Below are 12,276 nucleotides of genomic sequence, written 5' to 3'. Positions count from 1 at the left end.
ACGAAGTAGCCGAGGCACAGAGAAGTGAAGTGACTTGTCCAAGGTCACACAGCAGACAAGTGGTGGAGACAGAATTGGAACCCATGACCTTCTGACTCAAAGGCCTGGGCTCTAACCACTATGTCATGCTGCATATCAACCAAGTGGTTAGGGATAAACACCTAAGGGCATAGGCAATGTATGGGGGGGAGCAAAAATTTTGGGGAAATGAGGCTAGTCAGAGAAGGCTGCTTGGAGATGTGATTTTATTAGGGCTTTGAAGATGGGGAGTGTTGTGGTCTGTCAGATATAAAGGGGGAGGGAGTTCCAGGCCAGAGGGAGGATGTGAGTAAGGGGTCATCGGTGAGACAGGCAAGATCTAGGCACAGTGAGTAGGTTGACACAAGAGGAGCAAAGTGTACATATTGGATTGTAGTGGTGAGATGGGGGTAGGATGAGGTAAGTGTGTGCCATAAAGCCAAAGGTAGGGAGTGTCTCCCCCTATCAGGATCACACCTGAGGAGTTTCCAGTATTCTACTAGTCTCAACTATGGGAAGGAGAGTCAAGCAGAGGCATACCCATCCCACTCCTAGCTCAGGCAGTGGCTAGCGAGTGGAAGGCAATCTGCTCCAAGTCAGAACTTACCTGTGCTGGGCAGCAGCGGCATGGGAGAAAGTTAAGGGTGGAGACTCAAGTTCAAGGCATGAAAGAAAGCAATGATAAATCACTTCCATATTTTTACCAAGAAAACTCGATGGTTACACTACCAGAACAATTGCAGATGAAGGTGGGTTGTTCTGGGAGAGCTGTGTACATGGATTCACTATGGGTCAGAGACGACTCAATAGCATAAGACAAGACAAGGGAGTGTCTGTTTAATGCAGAGTGGGATGGGCAACCATTAGAGGTTTTTGAATAGTGGGGAGATGTGGACAGAATGATTTTTTAGTTGGCTGGGACCATGACTGACTGCAGACCTTGTATGAGAGAGTAAGATCTGGTTGTTCCACAAGACTGTTCTGGGTCCCATTCTCTGCATTTACCCTTTCAGTCACGAGCTCATGCACCCATATGGTTTTAGCTAACACCTCTATGTGTAACATTTATAAATCTAATAATAATAATAATAATGTTGGTATTTGTTAAGCGCTTACTATGTGCCGAGCACTGTTCTAAGCGCTGGGGTAGACATAGGGGAATCAGGTTGTCCCACGTGGGGCTCACAGTCTTAATCCCCATTTTACAGATGAGGGAACTGAGGCACAGAGAAGTTAAGTGACTTGCCTACAGTCACACAGCTGACAAGTGGCGGAGCTGGGATTCGAACTCATGAGCCCTGACTCCAAAGCCCGTGCTCTTTCCACTGAGCCACGCTGCTTCTCCAACAAATCATACATCTAACTTCTTACCTAACCTAAAATCCACCTCTTGCCTTCAGGGCTTCTCTACTTGGATGTCCTATTGACAGCATAAACTTGACATGTCTAAAAGTGAATGTCCTTTACTTCCCCCCCTAAACCCACTTCCCCTAACTTTCCCCTATCTGTCAATCTTAGAACAAGTCGTCTACAATCAATGCCTAGAATTCCTTAACTCCCATTCTCTCCTAGACCCCCTCCAATCTGGCTTCCGTCCCCTCCACTCTACCGAGACTGCTCTCTCTAAGGTCACCCATGACCTCCTTCTTGCCAAATCCAATGGCTCCTACTCCATTCTGATCCTCCTTGACCTCTCTGCTGCCTTTGACACTGTCGACCATCCCCTCCTCCTCCATACCTTATCTCACCTTGGCTTCACGGACTCTGTCCTCTCCTGGTTCTCCTCTTACCTCTCTGGCCGATCATTCTCGGTCTCCTACGCCGGAGCCTCCTCCCCCTCCCATCCTTTAACTGTTGGAGTTCCTCAAGGGTCAGTTCTTGGCCCTCTTCTGTTCTCCATTTACACTCACTCCCTCGGTGAACTCATCCGCTCTCACGGCTTTGACTACCATCTCTACGCAGATGACACGCAGATCTACATCTCCGCCCCTGTCCTCTCCCCTCCCTTCAGGCTCGCATCTCCTCCTGCCTCCGGGACGTCTCCACCTGGATGTCGGCCCGCCACCTAAAACTCAACATGAGCAAGACTGAGCTCCTCATCTTCCCTCCCAAGCCCGGTCCGCTCCCAGACTTCTCCATCACCGTGGATGGCACGACCATCCTTCCCGTCCCGCAGGCCCGCAATCTCGGTGTCATCCTTGACTCGTCCCTCTCGTTCACCCCACACATCCTATCCGTTACCAAGACCTGCCGGTTTCACCTCTACAATATCGCCAAGATCCGCCCTTTCCTCTCCACCCAAACGGCTACCTTACTATTACGGGCTCTCGTTATATCCCAGCTAGACTACTGTGTCAGCCTTCTCTCTGACCTCCCTTCCTCCTCTCTCGCCCCGCTCCGGTCTATTCTTCACTCCGCTGCCCGGCTCATCTTCCTGCAGAAACGATCTGGGCATGTCACTCCCCTTCTTAAACAACTCCAGTGGTTGCCTATCGACCTCCGCTCCAAACAAAAACTCCTCACTCTAGGCTTCAAGGCTCTCCATCACCTTGCCCCTTCCTACCTCTCCTCCCTTCTCTCTTTCTACCGCCCACCCCGCACGCTCCGCTCCTCTGCCGCCCACCTCCTCGCCGTCCCTCGGTCTCGCCTATCCCACCGTCGACCCCTGGGTCACGTCCTCCCGCGGTCCTGGAACGCCCTCCCTCCTCACCTCCGCCAAACTGATTCTCTTTCCCTCTTCAAAACCTTACTTAAAAATCACCTCCTCCAAGAGGCCTTCCCAGACTGAGCTCCTCTTCCCCCTTTACTCCCTCTGCCATCCCCCCTTTACCTCTCCGCAGCTAAAGCCTCATTTTCCCCTTTTCCCTCTGCTCCTCCCCCTCTCCCTTCCCATCCCCACAGCACCGTACCCGTCCGCTCAACTGTATATATTTTCGTTACCCTATTTATTTTGTTAATGAATTGTACATCGCCTTGATTCTATTTAGTTGCCATTGTTTTTATGAGATGTTCTTCCCCTCGACGCTGTTTAGTGCCATTGTTCTTGTCTGTCCGTCTCCCCCGATTAGACTGTAAGCCCGTCAAACGGCAGGGACTGTCTCTATCTGTTGCCGACTTGTTCATCCCAAGCGCTTAGTACAGTGCTCTGCACATAGTAAGCGCTCAATAAATACTATTGAATGAATGAATAACACCAACCTCCTTCCTGTCCCAGAAACCTTCAATCTTGTCATCCTCTTCAATTCCTTACTGTCATCCAGCCCTTACATTCAATCAACTGCAAATTCTTCCCAGTTATCCCTTCATGGCATTTCCCTGATCTGCATCATCCTCTCCAACCAAACAGCCATTACCAGGTTCCAAGTTCCTGTCACAATATGGTTAGACGATTGCATCGGCTGCCTCACTGGCCTTCCATCCTCCACTTTCTTCCCACTTTAGTCCATAATCACCACCGCTGCACCAACCACCAACTTGATGGATGCCACCGGCCAGACATCTCTCTACACCTCAGAACCTCCAATGACTACCTTTCATCCTCCACATCAAGGAGAAACTCCTAACCAGGGGCATCGAGGATCTCTACGACTTCTCTCTTTCTTACATTTCAGTTTATCAACCAATGATATGTATTGCATGGTACTGTGTATAAAGCACTGTACTAAGTAAGGACTTGGGGGAACACAACACAATTGCAATGGTTGGCACAATCCCTATTCTACAGGGAGAGAAAGACATTAAAATAAATTACTGATGGATATGTACATAAAGGCTGTGGGGCTGGGAGTGGGATAAATATCAAAGTACTCAAGTGGTATAGATCCAAGTGCATAAGTGACAATAATAATGTTAATAATAATGATAACAACAATAATTGTTAAGCACTTACTATGTGTCTAACACTATTCTAAGCCCTTGGATAGATATGTTAATCAGGCCAGAGAAGGTCCCTGTCCCACATGGGACTCACAGTCTAAATAAAAGAGAGAATGGGTATTGAATCCCCACTTTACAGTTGAGGAAACTGAGGGACAGGGAAGTTAAGTGACTTCCTCAAGGTCACTCAGGAGACAAGTGGCAGAGCCAGGATTAGAACTCAGGTTCTCTGACTCCGAGGCCTGTGCTCTTTCCACTAGGCCATGCTGATGCTGCTTCCCTAGAGAAGGGAGGATGAATAAGGAAAATGAGGGATTAGTCAGAGAAGGCCTCTTGGTGGAGATGAGGTTTTAAGAGGTCTTTGAAGATGGGGAAAATAGTGGTCTGTCAAATATGAAGAGGGAGGGAGTTACAGTCAAGAGGGAGGATAGAGAAAAGGTGTCAACAGCAAGAAAGATAGCAAAAAGGTATAGGGCATAGGTTGGCGAAGAGTAGCAAAGTGTGTAGGTTGGGTAAGAGATCAGTGAGGTGAGGTAGGAGGAGGAGAGCAGATTGTATACTTTAAAGCTGGTAAGGAATTTCTGTTTGATGTGGATTGGATGAGCAATGATTGAAAGTTTTTGAGAAGTTGGGATATGTGGACTGAGTGTTTTTTTAGAAAATGATCCAGATAGCTGAATGAAGCATGGATTGGAGAGGGGAGAGACAGTAGGCAGCAAGATCACCCAAGAAGGCTGACGAATTAGTCAAGATTGGATATGATAAATCTTGGATCAGTATGGTAGCAGATTGGATGGAGAGGAAGGGACAGATTCTAGAGAAGTCACGGGGAGGTCAGGGATTCTAAAAAAGGACGAGGAAGACAGGGAGTGGGACGATGAGGAGTTCTTTTCTGGCACGTTAAGTTTGAGGTGATGGCAGGACATCCAAGTAAAGATATCCTAGCAGCAGGAGGAAATGTAAGGAGAGAGGTGGGGCTAGAGAGGTAAATTTGGTAATTATTTATAATGATAATAATAATAATAATAATGGCATTTGTTAAGTACTTACTATGTGCAAAACACTGTTCTAAGCGCTGGGGAGGATACAAGGTGATCAGGATGTCCCAGGTGGGGCTCACAGCCTTAATGCCCATTTTACAGATAAGGTAACTGAGGCACAGAGAAGTTAAGTGACTTGCCCAAAGACACACAACTGACAAGTGGCAGAGCCGGGATTTAAACCATGACCCCTGACTTCCCAGCCTGTGCTCTTTCCACTGAGTCATGCTGCTTCTCTAATTTATTTGCATAGGGATGGTAGTTAAAGCCGTGGGAGTGAATGAATTCTCCAAGGAGGTAGGGATCATGGAGAATACCAGGCGATCCACAACTGAAGCTTGAGGGACTCCAACAGTTAGAGGGTGAAAGCCAGAGGAGGAGCCAGTGAAAGACACTGAGAAGGATTGAAAATGAAAATGATAGTGAGGGAAATACAGTATTTTGAATCAATGAAGGTTTTTTCTTAGAAACAGAAAATCTTCCCCATTGCCTTTAAGGCATGCAATTGACTCTCTCCCCACTTATCCTCACCCAGCCCAGGACATACACTTTGCTCCTGAAACACCAACCTCCTCACTATGCCTCCTCTCTCTCACCATCTACTTCTTGCTCACAACCTCCCTATTGCTCATAATACCTCCCTGCTCACATTTGGGTGATCACTTCTACCCCCATTTTCAAAGCTGTACTAAAATCAAATCTCTAAGATTTCTTTGACTAATCTCTCATCACCCCATCCTATTTTTCCTTACAGTCACCAGTGCCCTTGAGTCCACAGTTTCTAAGCCCTCAGGTACTCACCTCACCATCGATCTACACAGCATATCTTCATACTAGGTTGCTCCCCCACCTATAATTTCTTTTAATGACTGTCTCCCCCACTATATTATAAACTTGTTCAGCATAGGGATTATGTCTACCAACACTATTGTATTGTGTTCACCCAAGCTCTTAATAAGGTGCTACGTACACAGTAAACTCTCAATAAACACCATTGATTGGTTGATAGATTTGGCGTCCATTTTACAGAAAGTTGATATATTTAAAGATTACATCAATAAGGAGAGTCCCCATTTTACAGATGAGGGAACTGAGGCACAGAAAAGTCAAGTGACTTCCTCAAGGCCATGAAGCAGACAAGTGGCAGAGCCAGGATTGAAACCTGCACCCAGTTCAAAGGGATTATTGATCAAGAACTCATCCGTCTGACCAGAAGCCCCAGCCTGGCTCCTCTAAAGTACCTTCACCAGCACATTGGAGGTCTCGGCTTAATTTTCTGCTCCATCAGCGACTCAAGTGGCCTCCTTAAAACTTAAGTTTCCCCTCCTGTGAAATGGTAGCAATGATTTATGCCCCCCCCCCCCACTTAAAAGCAGAACCCCTGGGAGAATTCATGAACTCTGGTACAGGAAGTTCATTGAGTCCACTTGTCAGTTGTGTGACCTTGGGAAGTCACTCCACTCTTTTGTTCCTCAGTTGCTTCATCTGTAAAATGTGGATTAAGACCGGGAATCCCATGTGGGACTGTGCCCATCCTGATTTGCTTATAACTACCCCGAAACTTAGTACACTGCCTGGCACATAGTAAGCCCTAAAATATACCATTTAAAAAAATTAAAAAGGTCCTTGGAATCAAACCTCTTAAATCCAGCCCCAGAGTGACATCTCAGAGGGGTGGAGTCATGGAGACAGGGATCTGGGTGGGGCTCAGGGTCTCGAGTGGCGTAGGTGAAGTCTAGTCTCTAACTGCTGACTCCCTATCCAGCCCTCAGGTCCTCAGTCACGCCCACTCCCCACAAAAAAAGGCAGTTGGTCCAGAAGGAAAGGCATTTTTATTCCTGCTTGCTTTCATTAAGGAGGGAGAAAGCAGTAGGACAAACCTGTTGGGATTTATTTTTGGCTCAGTGCAGAGAAACTGACGTGCCTTTCTAGTTCTAAGGCGGCACTACAGGAGCAAAGGTGAAGCTGATTGCTAGGTTTGCGTTGTCTTTCTCCATAGCAACCTGATCCTGCTCCAGGAACCAGGGCACTGGGGCTTTCTCCACGGCCTGGTTCCTGCCACTGCGTTTGGTCTACCTACTGCCCCCAGTTTGGGAATCTCCAGTTGGAACTAGGAGCAGAAACCCCAACTAGGAGGACAGAGGCATCTAGAGGTGTGGGATAGGCAATCTGGGCATGCCAAGTTTTACTCTTGAGCCAACCTGTCCCTGGAGAACAGGCTCTGGAGAAGCAAGAAGTGTGCTTAATTTGTGCAAAGAAACTGCAGCTTTTCACTCAAACAAAAAAAAAAGAACGCCCAAAATTCATGGTCTCCCCAAGGTCTCCATAGGGAAGCCAACAAACCGGCTGACTTCTTTAAGTGGGAGTCAAGTCTAATGGGAAGCAAAGGATCTCCTCCTCTTAAGAGAAGCAGCATGGCATAATGGATAGAGTCCAGGCCTGGGAGTCAGAAGGTCATGGGGTTCTAATCCCAACTCTGCCATTTGCTTGCTTTGTGGCCTTAGTTGTCACCTTACTTCTCTGGGCTTCAGTTACCTCATCTTGTAACTCGGTGTAACCTCATACCTTGTAACCTCACACCTCAGTTACCTCATGCGGACAGGGACTGTGTCCAACACGTTTGCTTGTATTCACCCCAGCGCTTAGTATGGAGTCTGACTCATAGTAAGCGCTTAACAAATATAGCAATTATTATTATTATTATTATTCTCTCTCCCCACTCTTCCCCAAGCTGTAATTAGCAGGTTCTGTGCCTCAGAGGGCATTAGCTCAGTCAGAACCTGTTGGCAGAGCTTCAAGTTAAGGAGGGAGAAAGGAGGACAGAGAGAGCACTGTTATTTTCCAAGTCGGGAGAGGAAGCAGCATAGCCTAGTGGAAAGAACACGGGCCTGGGAGCCAGGCCTTGTCTGCTGTGTGACCTTAGGCAAATCACTTTACTTCTCTGTGCCTCAGTAACCTCATCTACAAACTGGAGATTAAGTTTGTGAGATCAGTGTGGCACAGAAACTGTATCCAACGTGATTAGCTTGCATCTACCCCAGTGCTTAGTGACATGCCTGGCACATAAGTGCTTAACACCTACCATACAAAAAATAATAATAATGACCCTCGAGCCTCAAGTTTCTGGTGGGTTAGAAGAGGACTGTGGGTTTTTGAACCTCCTGAACTGGGTGGAAAGGAGGCCAAGAAGGAACTTGTGTGATACACTTTGGGGGGCTGTTTGTGAAGCAAGTCTTCCATGGTAGAAAGAGCATGGGCCTGGGAAGTAGAGAACCTGTGTTCCAATCCCAGCCCTGTCACTTGCTGCTGGGTGTGAATTTGGACCAATCATTTCACTTCCCCTATGTCTCAGGTTTCTCATCTGTAAACAGGAGATTCAATTCCTGTTCTCACTTCTACTTAGACTGTGAATCCTATGTGTCACAGGGACTGTGTCTGACCTCAGTATTTTGTCTGACCTCAGTATTATCTCCCAAGCACATAATAAGCATTTAAAACCCTTATTATGACCATTGGTATTATTATATTTTGTCTGACCTCAGTATTATCTCCCAAGCACATAATAAGCATTTAAAACCCTTATTATGACCATTGGTATTATTATCAGTTCTCTTCCTGACCTCCAGCCTTTCTCCAGGGGAGAGGTGGGGTGAAAATACCAGAAGTAGTTGCACTATTTTTTCTCATATAGCAACAATCTGGAGTGTGGGGTCTCAGAGAACCCATCCTCACTGTGGACCAGGAGTTGGAGTAGGTCTGATCAGAGGGGAGATTGACAGTTCACGACTCAAAAACTTTCATCCTCAGCAATATACTGTCCCACATGCTTAGTACAGTGCTCTGCACACAGTACATACCCAATAAATACCATTGATTGATTGATTTCTACCAGCAGACACCTGTGCTATGTGGACAGTCAGCATTTTTTTTATAAGCAAATCAGTCAAGAGAGAGGCCCCATGCTAAGGACTCTTTAATGAATGAATGAAGCTATATAGACAGTCCACTGGGAAAGACTCCACAAGTTGTGGAGTCCAAAGCAGTGTTGCCTAATGGATAGAACACAGGACTTGGAGTCAGAAGACCTGGGTTCTAATTCTGCCACTCCCATCTGCCTGTTGCATGACTTTGGGCAAGTCACTAATTTCGCTATTACTTCAGATTCCTCAACTGAAAAATGGGGATTAAAGAACTGTTCTCTTTCCTCCTTAGATTATGATCCCCATTTGAGATAGGGACTGTGTCTGATCTGGCTCGCTCATATCTAACCCAGTGCTTACCACGTTGTAAATCCTTTACAATTGCCGCAACTATCATAATTTTGGCTGTTGATTTTCCTCCGAGAACTGGGATCAAAGGTGGCAGACAGGCATTTTAGAGCCCTCGGAGGCCCACCAGGATTGCCCATTCTCAGCTATATGTGCCCTGTATGTACTGTGGAGTCTGGGCCTAGCCAGACTGTGTTCCAATCAGCTATGTGAACTTAGTTCCCTACTGCCCTGCTAATATCAATTAGAGTGCTCTCTGGACATTTTGCTCTTACATTTCAATTTAAAAACAGGAGGGAGCAGGGCACTGGCACCAAAGCATTTAGGATTTGACTGGTTTCCCGTAGTTCATTCACTTTTGAAACATTTCCAGGGCTAGTTTGGCTCCCTGTTCTCTATCACGGCTGGGATGAAGGCACTGAATTCATGTTTAACCCCAAGCAGGAGTCACAAAGTTTTCTCTCTGAGACAGAGCAAGGTTTTGAAAAGAGAAGCAGCATGACTTAGTAGAAAGAACATAGGGCTAAGAGTCAGAAGTGGGTTCTAAGCTAAACTCTACCACTTACCTGCTGGATAACCTTGGGCAAGTCACTTAAGCTCTCTGGGCTTCAGTTTCCTTATTTGTACAATGGGGATTAATTACCTGTTTTTGCTCCTAATTAGATTGTGAGCCCCTTGTGGGACAGGGACTGTATCTCATCTAATGATATTGTAATGACAGTGCTTGGCACATAGTAAGTACTTTAAGAAGCAAATGTAGTGGGTTGGGGTGGAGACAGGACACCTTTTGAGGCCTTTTGAAAGCTTTTCATTCCTGGATGATAACTGAGTGCCTCAAACTGTTTTTTGTGGAAATATGCCAACCTGAGCAGACATGATTCTCCTCCTTTCCTCTTCTCCACCCCATGAGGCTGCAGGAAGGGAACGCCTTGAATATTGACCCTCGAACAGATCCCCTAACTGATGGAGGTTTCACACCTTAATTATGGATACAAAATGTGTTTCTATTTGGAAAATTGCCCAGCCAATCAGTTAGTTGGGTAAAAAGCCCTCAACTTCACCCTCTCCACTGAACTCAAAACTTTTGCTGCATTGTCCTTCTGTCAACCGGCAGTCCTGGATCACCTCCACAGTTCACTTCCCCTGCTCATAAGCTTGCACCGTGGAGTGCTGCTACCAGAAATCCAGACATTGGGCCAACCTCGTCCATCTCAAACTCATCCTCACCTACTATAATTCTGCCCTTTTCTCTGCCTGGCAACAATACGTCTTCACTCTTAGTGACTCCCATGCTTATTGTCCAGACCAGCTGTTTTAGACTTTTAACTCCCTCCTTAAACCACCTGGCTCCCAGTCTACCCCCATATCTTGCCTCGATTGACCTTGCTAACTATATAATCAGCAAAATTGAAATTATCAGTCATGAATACCCTAACAGCTTCTCCTCCCCTCTCTAGGTCCATCATCCTCCTGCCTCATTCATTCATTCAATCGTATTTATTGAGCGCTTCCTATGTGCAGAACACTGTACTAAGCACTTGGAATGTACAAATTGGCAACAGATAGAGACAATCCCTGCCCCAAAACGGGCTCAGAGTCTAAAAGGGGGAGACAGATAACAAAACAAAACAAGTAGTCTGGCGTCAATATCATCAAGATAAATAGAATCATAGATATATACACATCATTAACAAAATAAATGAGTAATAAATAATATATACAAATATGTACAAGTGCTGTGGGGAGGGGAAGGGGGGAAAGCAGAGGGAGGGAGTAAGGGTAATGGGGAGTGGAGGAGTAGAAGAGGGAAAGGGAGGGCTCAGTCTGGGAAGGCCTCCTGGAGGAGGTGAGCTCTCAGTAGGGCTTTGAAGAGGAGAAGAGAGTTAGTTTGGTGGATGAGAGGAGGGAGGGCATTCCAGGTCAGTGGTAGGACGTGGGCCAGGGGTCGACAGCGGGACAGGTGCGAACGAGGGACCGTGAGGAGGTTAATGGCAGAGGAACAGAGTGCACAGGGTGGGCTGTAGAAAGAGAGAAGGGAGGTGAGGTAGGAGGAAGCTAGGTAGTGGAAAGCTTGGAAGCCAAGAGTGAGTTTTTGTTTCATGCGAAGGTTGAGAGGCAATCACTGGAGGTTTTTGAGGAGGGGAGTGACATGCCCAGAGCGTTTTTGTAGAAAGATGATCTGGGAACCAGAATGAAGAATAGACTGGAGTGGGGAGAGACAGGAGGATGGGAGATCAGAGAGGAGACTGATGCAATAATCCAGCCTCCTCACTGACTCTCTCCTCCTTTCCAGTCATATCTCAAGAGGAGATGTCCTGCCTCTTTTTGAAATCTTTCCTTTCCACCTGTGCCTTTGACCCTCCCCTTCTAACCTTATCAAAACACTTGTCTCTCAGCTTCATCCCTCCTGACTGCCATCTTCAATTGCTCACCTTCCAATGGCTCCTTGTCCTCTGCTTTCAAACATTTATTCCGTAGCCTAAAAAAAAATCCTATGACCCCACTGCACCACTGCACACTCCAGTTATCATCCCATCTCCCTGCTACTATTCCTTTCCAAACTCCTCAAATGAGTTGTTTATACCCACTGCCTCCACTCTCTCCTCCAACTCTCTCCCCAATCCCCTGCAACCTGGCTTTCATCCCCTCCACTCCACTGAAACTTCCCTCTCTAAAGTCACCAATGACTTCCTTCTTGCCAGATCCAACAGCCTCTACTCCATTCTATTCCTCCTAGACCTCTCAGCTGCCTTTGACACTGTGGACCACCTCCTCCTGGATACACTATCTAACCTTGGCTTCACTAATACTGTCTTCTCTTGGTTCTCCTTCTACCTCTCTGGCAGCTCCTTTTTCAATCTCTTTTCTCTCGCTCCTCATCTGCCTCTCACTCCCTACCTATTTCCCTCAAAACTTCCTTTAAGAACTAATTTTCTTCCACAGTTTCAAATATGTAAGATGATTCACAAATCAACCTCTCCAGTCCTTAACTCTCACCTCCACTGTACATTTCCTCCCGCCTTCAATCCATCTCTACTTGGATGTCCTGCTGACATTTCAAACTAAACATGTCC

Source organism: Ornithorhynchus anatinus, chromosome 17, assembly GCF_004115215.2.
Source record: "Ornithorhynchus anatinus isolate Pmale09 chromosome 17, mOrnAna1.pri.v4, whole genome shotgun sequence".
Taxonomy (NCBI): domain Eukaryota; kingdom Metazoa; phylum Chordata; class Mammalia; order Monotremata; family Ornithorhynchidae; genus Ornithorhynchus; species Ornithorhynchus anatinus.
This window is presented reverse-complemented; position numbering follows the sequence as displayed.